At 37.1% G+C, this 7,043-nt stretch overlaps 1 long non-coding RNA gene across 1 annotated transcript; it reads right to left on the bottom strand.

The window, feature by feature from the left end:
• Positions 1-393: 393 nt before the first annotated feature.
• On the bottom strand, positions 394-2,931 carry LOC310987183. Its single transcript, XR_014595443.1, has 3 exons — positions 2,921-2,931; positions 1,922-1,958; positions 394-907 (listed from the first exon to the last, which is right to left on the bottom strand). It is a non-coding gene; the product is annotated as an uncharacterized lncRNA (long non-coding RNA).
• Positions 2,932-7,043: the final 4,112 nt, after the last annotated feature.

The raw sequence follows: 7,043 nt of genomic DNA, 5'->3' as shown, positions 1-7,043 counted from the left end.
TGCTCTGGACAAATGAGTAGTTCTGATGAGTCCACTTGTTGATGCAGAGCCAAGGGTGGAGCTTCAGAGACAGGAACAGTCCAAACAAATCCAGTTACAGTTGTGTGTCTTTATTTCAGTGTTGAACAACAACACACTTGCATTCAATTAGTGTACAACAGCTATGATATTAGCAATCGAAGATACCTCTGAGCTGAATCAAGTTTTATTTTGAGTATGTAAAAAGTTAAATAAATCTAAATCTGATTGTTCAAATCAAATGTTCAGATCTAGTAATGCTAAGATATGTCTTAATGCTTAATGAGTTGTTTTCACTCCTTTGAACTGAGTTTTATTCAATCTTACGTGAGAATCACGTTCCTGAAAGATTTATCAGTTAATAATTAAGGTTTGATGAGATGGATTTTGTCCAAATGCAATGTTTCAAATGCTATGCCAAATTTTAGTGCGTGTATGTATATGTATGAAAAATAATTTAGAAATATTTCTCAGCCAATTTCAAAGATTAAATAACATGTGAGAGAGGGAGACAGGACAGACAGAGGGGGTGAGAGAAGAGAGACTCTCAGTAGCAATAACAGTCAGATTTGGTCACCAGAAACCAAGTTCCAAGTAAATCGTGAATCGTAAAAATCATAAACCAGGTAGATCGTAGTTCCAAAAATCGTTAACCAGGTATATCGTAGTTCCAAAATTCAGATAGAAATTTCTTGTGACAGAGAAGAGGGATAGAAAGATAGAATGGTCCAATATCAGACAGAGGTGGTAGAAGACAGGAAAGACAGAGCTGACCAATAAAAAGTGAGAGTGGATACAAAGACAAGGCCAGACAGAGCAGAGATAGGGTAGAGGGGAGAACTGCTGGACTGCTGGACTGCTGGACAGCTGGACAGCGGGGCCAGGGCACCTAAAAAAACACACACACACAACAAAAGAACAGCTATTTTAGTGCATGAAACTATTGGAGATGTCTCACTTGAATGACTGTTTTTTTTGACTGTGTCATTTGTATGTGGGCATCAAACTAACTTCACCAATTAGATATAGAAATTTCATTTATGTACAGTCAAATAACTGCTGGGGGAAAAAAAGACAAATAAAACCTCATTCTAAGTAGGTTACTCTGGTTACTCTGTATTACAAACATACTCACTTAAAAATGAGATTGTCCTGTACTTATCACAATTTATAAAAGGGTTCAGTTTCAACTGAAAATCTGGACAATAATATACACCACAATTACTTGAGGCTGACTAATCTACATGTTGGGTTGTTTTACAGGTCAAGTGTTCCCTCCATTTTGTTGAATGCAATGTCACCTGTGTCACCAACACGAATGGATAAATCATCAGTGAGTGACCATAGACATATAAAGAGTAGACGACGCATTGGCTGCTGGGGCGCTGCCGCCATCTTGAACCGGTCATTCTACTCAGCTGAGCAGCACAAGTAACATGATGCCAGAGCACTGTGCAGCATGTTACTTCTGTTCTAAGCGGACCATGGAAAACAGCTGGCTCTGGAGATTACTTTTCACAACATTACTATTGGTTGTATTTTGTGAATTGAATATTTATTTATTTATTCTCTCTCCTTCCTTCCTTCACTTCCCGTATTTTGATCAACATTATGTTTCAAATTAATTATTTTCCTCGCAAGCTGTGTAATAGGCAGGATAATAATAACAATAATATATATAATGTTTAGTTAGTTATTGATTAAATGCACTGACACTTAATTGCAGATTACACTGAGTGGAGCGGGTGACCGGTCTGAGATGGCCACCACCCACCGCCCACATACGCAGCAACGCAGTAGCAGTTGATGCGGTGTCTACTCTTTATATGTTTATGCTGGATAAAACAGCTATAGACAGTCCCTTTATGCAGCAGGCTATTATCAACTTCTGTCGCAAACTTACCAACCAAGGCGGAGATTCACACTGGTTTACTCCTTGTCTATGAGACAAAAAACAATGTTATTGTCTTGTGTGGACACATGCATTCAAAACTACAAAACACCAATCACATGCTCCATCTCAACTCTCTGCTTTCCCTACATGCTTAAACACACAGATATATATAGTGGCTGCAAAACATTTGTGAATTGTGAGTAATAAATTACATCAGCATCATTGTATGTTAAATGTTCCCTCTAAAACTAACTCTAAATTAATGTTTATGTTATCAAAATGTTAAGAGATTCCAAACACAAAGGATGCTGAGGACACATTAGGTCACATACAGGCAGATGTGGCTACAGCCCACAGCCATGAAGCTCCATGCAGCAGAGTAGGAGGCTCAGGGCTGCTAGCTGCACTAGCTGCTCTAGCTGTGCTGGCTGCTATGGTGCTAGCAAGTCTCTGACACTCAGCAGCAGCAGCAGCAGCAGCAGCAGCAGCAGCAGCAGCCAGGACCACAAAGAAAAAGAAATAGTCTGAGTGTCACTGACAACTAAAGCCTGTGGTGTGGTGACAGGCATTAGGGCCGTTGTAGTGACGTAGCTCGATGCTAACCACGGCTAGCGTTAGCATCCGTCGCTAACACAATGTCATCCTCCTCTCATAAACAAAGTAACGTCGCGGTCATGACCAGATAACAGCAACAGATTCACCGTCACCGTGTTAGACTGTTGATAGGAAAACTCTGGGCCACTTTGTTTTTTGTTTCGACGACCATTTGCATGCTATGCTACCGTTAGCATTAACGGCTACGCTACCGTTAGCATTAACGGCTATGCTACTGTTAGCACGTAGCTAACACGGTTTTTACTGTGGTTTAACAGGGAAGTGTTTCGCCTCTCGACTTATTTTAAGTCTGTTTGAGTTTGGGGTCAACCGTGCAATCACAGTGAAACGACAAAGGGTGCGTGTATAAAGTTGTACAGTTGTCAGTTGGAGCACTCTGCGGACGTTACTTACCGTTAGATACCTCAGAGCCGAATGACGTACTTTTCCGTGATGTCCAGTGAGGACTGGATGAGGCGTTTAAGCGTACTCGGAAATTCCAAACTCACAATGGGAAAAGTGGGACAGCCTGAAAATGTCACTTCTTTAGGCTTCTTTATTGAAACATGCAGACACTGTAATCATTAAAAGAAAAATAATTCCACTCAATATTTTTTTCAATTTTGAATTTAGTTTATGTGTACAATGAGAAAAAAATAGAAAATGAGTTGGACTCAGCAAAAACGAGATGTGTGTTTACAGTGATGAACTACTCCACACTAATGGATGAACAGTGCTGTTGGTGAAGCGGTTAGTGTTGTCGCCTATGGTGCAGGGGTCTGGGTTCGACACCAGGTCGGGGTAAGATCTTTTTATTTTATTTTAAATGCTCTGTCTTTTCATAAGGCCCGTGTTAATCTGAAAACAGTAAGATTTAATAAAATTATGTTGTTTAAGAAATCTTGTAAGACATTGTTTTACTGTTTACAGTAATTTTCAGTGAATATCAGATATTACATCCACTTTATTCTCTACCATATGTGCTTATAGGGAGAAATCTGTGATTTAATTGCTTTGTTGCTTTTCAGTTATAAGCTTTATGCATACTTATAATATTTTACACTATTTTCCTCTGCAGAACACTGAGCAAATGATGGCCCTGGAAGAAGACCCAGCCTCTTCCTGAAATTTAAAAGGATTTGGTGAGCTGCCTTTGATTTTATTACAGTAGGGTAATGTAATGGTTAATTTGAAAATCAATGTAGGTAATTCTCTCAATATTTTCAGGTCATCTCTCTTGGACCTTCTGGGCCTGCCACTTTGAAGGTTACGGTGATACAGTGCGCCCGCTGTTTTTATTTTATTTATTTTTTCGTCTTTTTTCCCCACTGTTTATTTAATATTCGAATATTAATTTTCACATTCGAATCTGTTTTTTTTTTTTAATATTCAAATTTATATTAGAATTTTGAATATTCGTTATTCCCTAGTGTGTACATGTGTTATGTTTTGTTGAATGGACGAATAATTTACTACTACTACTGTCTGTGTGTCTGAGACCCGAGAGTCAAGCTGTAAATTTAATTGTCTATGCTGGAGTTTCTTTGGCTTTCATTGATTGCATATGATTGATAAAATAATAGGCTACTGAGGCCACAAGAGTTTCACAGAGACTTCATATAGATGTATGGGAGGGGGTGCGGTTTTGCTGAGCGAGATAGCCATTCGATGCAAATCTGCATTTGTGAAGATTATTACCGGTAGCCTATATTTTCTTCACATTTCTTCACGTGGCCAGTAGTGCTCATTCACAGAAACATATTCTCAACAGTAGATGTGAACTGCTGCTTGAAAATCTCTGGTAATATGATGACGTCACACAGCGGTCGCAGCGCCATCTTGGGTTCCAACTTATAAAATAAAAAAATACAATGTATTTTTGCATTTAATATGGAAATGACAAAATAAATGAGTGAATAAATTAAATAATTAAAAAGAAAGGAAGTTCATTGCACTTTTAATAGGTTCCGTTCAAGCTTTCAAGGTTTTGTGTTAAAAATCACTTCACTATCCTGGCTCCATTGTACAGGTCCTATTGGTCTTAAGTGAACTGACCCATGTTGCTGGGCAAACTTTTAACTTTGACTTTGACCCCCCCCCCCCCCCCTTCACTGTTGCTGTGGCACCCCCCTGCCTCTGCCCATTGGCTACACACGCAGCCAATGGGAGGCTTTTCCTCTCTTCCTCACCATGGCGACATCACTCTGATTGGCCTTTTGTTTTGCCCTTTGCCCTCTTATACTCTTGACCCCCGCCCATATTCCCTTTTCATCATCATCCAGGTAAGAAGACCTTTTTTTTTTCTTTCTAAAAACTAGCTTGATTTTTTATCTATACTTTTACCATTTAAAATTAGGGGTAACTTTATAAAATCGATTTAATTAATTAATTAATTAATTAATTAATTAATTTAATTAATTAATTTTATTCCAACCATTGTTCAACTTACATTTCACTTGTGAAAATAATGTCAATTGCCAAAACATGACATTTTTCCCCTTTTTTTTAGCCTTTTTTTTCTCTAACAAAAAAACAGACAAAGGAGCAAGGTAAGACAATTTTTTTTACTTGATTTTCAATGTTTATTTCAGATATAACATTATTATGATTTTTGTGTGTGTGAATAAAGGGATGATGATGATGGAAAAAAATTGGGGGGACTAATAAACCATAAAATATGACATTGTGAACTAAAATTTCTATGTAGTTAGTAACATGAATCAAAATTAGGCAGCAATGACCTTGTCAGTGTCACTGAGTTAATCATTTTTATACGTTTTTTGTAATTTATTTTATCAGAGCAGTTGTGGCAGAGAAGCCATAGTGATATAGCAGTTTTTCAGAGTTTCCCGCCAATCGCCAGATGCGAGAATGAGTTGTTGACGTCACACTGCTTTCTTTTTTTTTAAAGTCCGCTGTGTCCTAGCAACAGACTTTGGTCCGAGTGCGTCACAGCACGCGCTTCGCGCCATTCGCGAATAAATTGTATACGTCACACTGCTGTTGCTGTGAGGGTCCGCTCTCTATTGATTTATTCATTGTCCTCCCTAGGTGTATGCTGCTATTACAAATAATACTCTTAGTTAATTTAAAAGCGAGTATACCAGAATATTTAAGACATTTATGTATAATTCATCTTAAAAGTAATCCTAAATAGAGTTATCGTATTTTGAATGTCTTTTTTTTTAAATCCAATATTAGCGGGATATATTTTGTATACGAAAAATACGACTAAGTTATTTCAACAGTGACGATGGCCCAGTGGTTAAGTCTTCTGCTTCGTGATTCCTTTTACCCCATGAGACGGCGGTTCGATCCCCGACCCCGGCACCTTAAACAAAGCCACAAAAAGAAGAACTTACGTTTGTCCCTTTTACCAAGTGCTAAAATAAATCACAAAACCAAAATGATGACTACATCATACATATTTAGTCCGAGGTTGTGGCGACTGCAATGAGGCCGAAGATGACAGGACAGTGGGCGGAAGTTGATTTGAAGCTTTTCAAAATAAAAGCGAATAAACCGGAAGCACGTATTGTTCGTTCCCCATGTAAATATACTTTATGTCTTGGGGATTAATTTAATGTTTTTAATTAATTAATTAAACGAATTAATATTTTTAATTAATTCAATTTTAATTTTAAATATATGTATGTCTATATATAAATATATATATATACACATACATATATTTAAAATTAAAATATACATATATTTATTTATTTATATATATATATATATATTTTTTTAAATATATATTTATGTATAATACATGTTATAACTAATCCTCTAATCCTATAGTAGAAATACTGATACTCTATACTGCTATACAGTATAGAGTATCATCAGCTTTCACTCAGATAGAAAAGGCCTATATGATAAATAAATATAATATGATTAATATAAATAAGTCCCAAAAATATGTAAAAATATATATACAGTATAATTATCATCATTAGCCTATTATTACAGTATTATTATTATTATTTTTTTTTTTAAATACTAGTTAGCTATATTATAGCCTATTCATCTATTTTAGGCCTATTAATTACCCTCTTTAAATAAAACTCAAATCTCAGTGACTGACTTCCTGTTTGTATGGACTATTACATGTTGTTGTTGTTGTTGTTGTTGTTGCAATCACAGACAGAGAGAGAGAGAGAGAGAGAGAGAGAGAGAGGTAAAATGTTTACGCTTCTTTTGTTTTGTCTTTCAGAATGGCCCTTAGGAGAGCTATAATGGAGAGACCGACGACCCCATACGCTAAATTGGATGCAATTCCAATTAAAGTTATCAAAGTTGAAGAAGAAAATAGAGTGATCACATGGGAATTCCAACCCAAACCTGCCCCAGCTGTTATTAAAAAAAACAGGGTGGCTGTTGTATCCGATGGCCAATCCGTGGCAAAGCTGACTCTCTTCGAGGGTTACGCTGAAAATATAACTAGTGGGCGATACTACGTTATGAAGGGGTACGGCCTGAGAGGCCAGGCCCCGCCATACCAGCTGAATGTGACGCGGGACACCATTTTTTACAG

The sequence above is a fragment of the Trachurus trachurus genome, assembly GCF_905171665.1.
Source record: "Trachurus trachurus genome assembly, chromosome: 1".
Taxonomy (NCBI): domain Eukaryota; kingdom Metazoa; phylum Chordata; class Actinopteri; order Carangiformes; family Carangidae; genus Trachurus; species Trachurus trachurus.
This window is presented reverse-complemented; position numbering and strand designations above follow the sequence as displayed.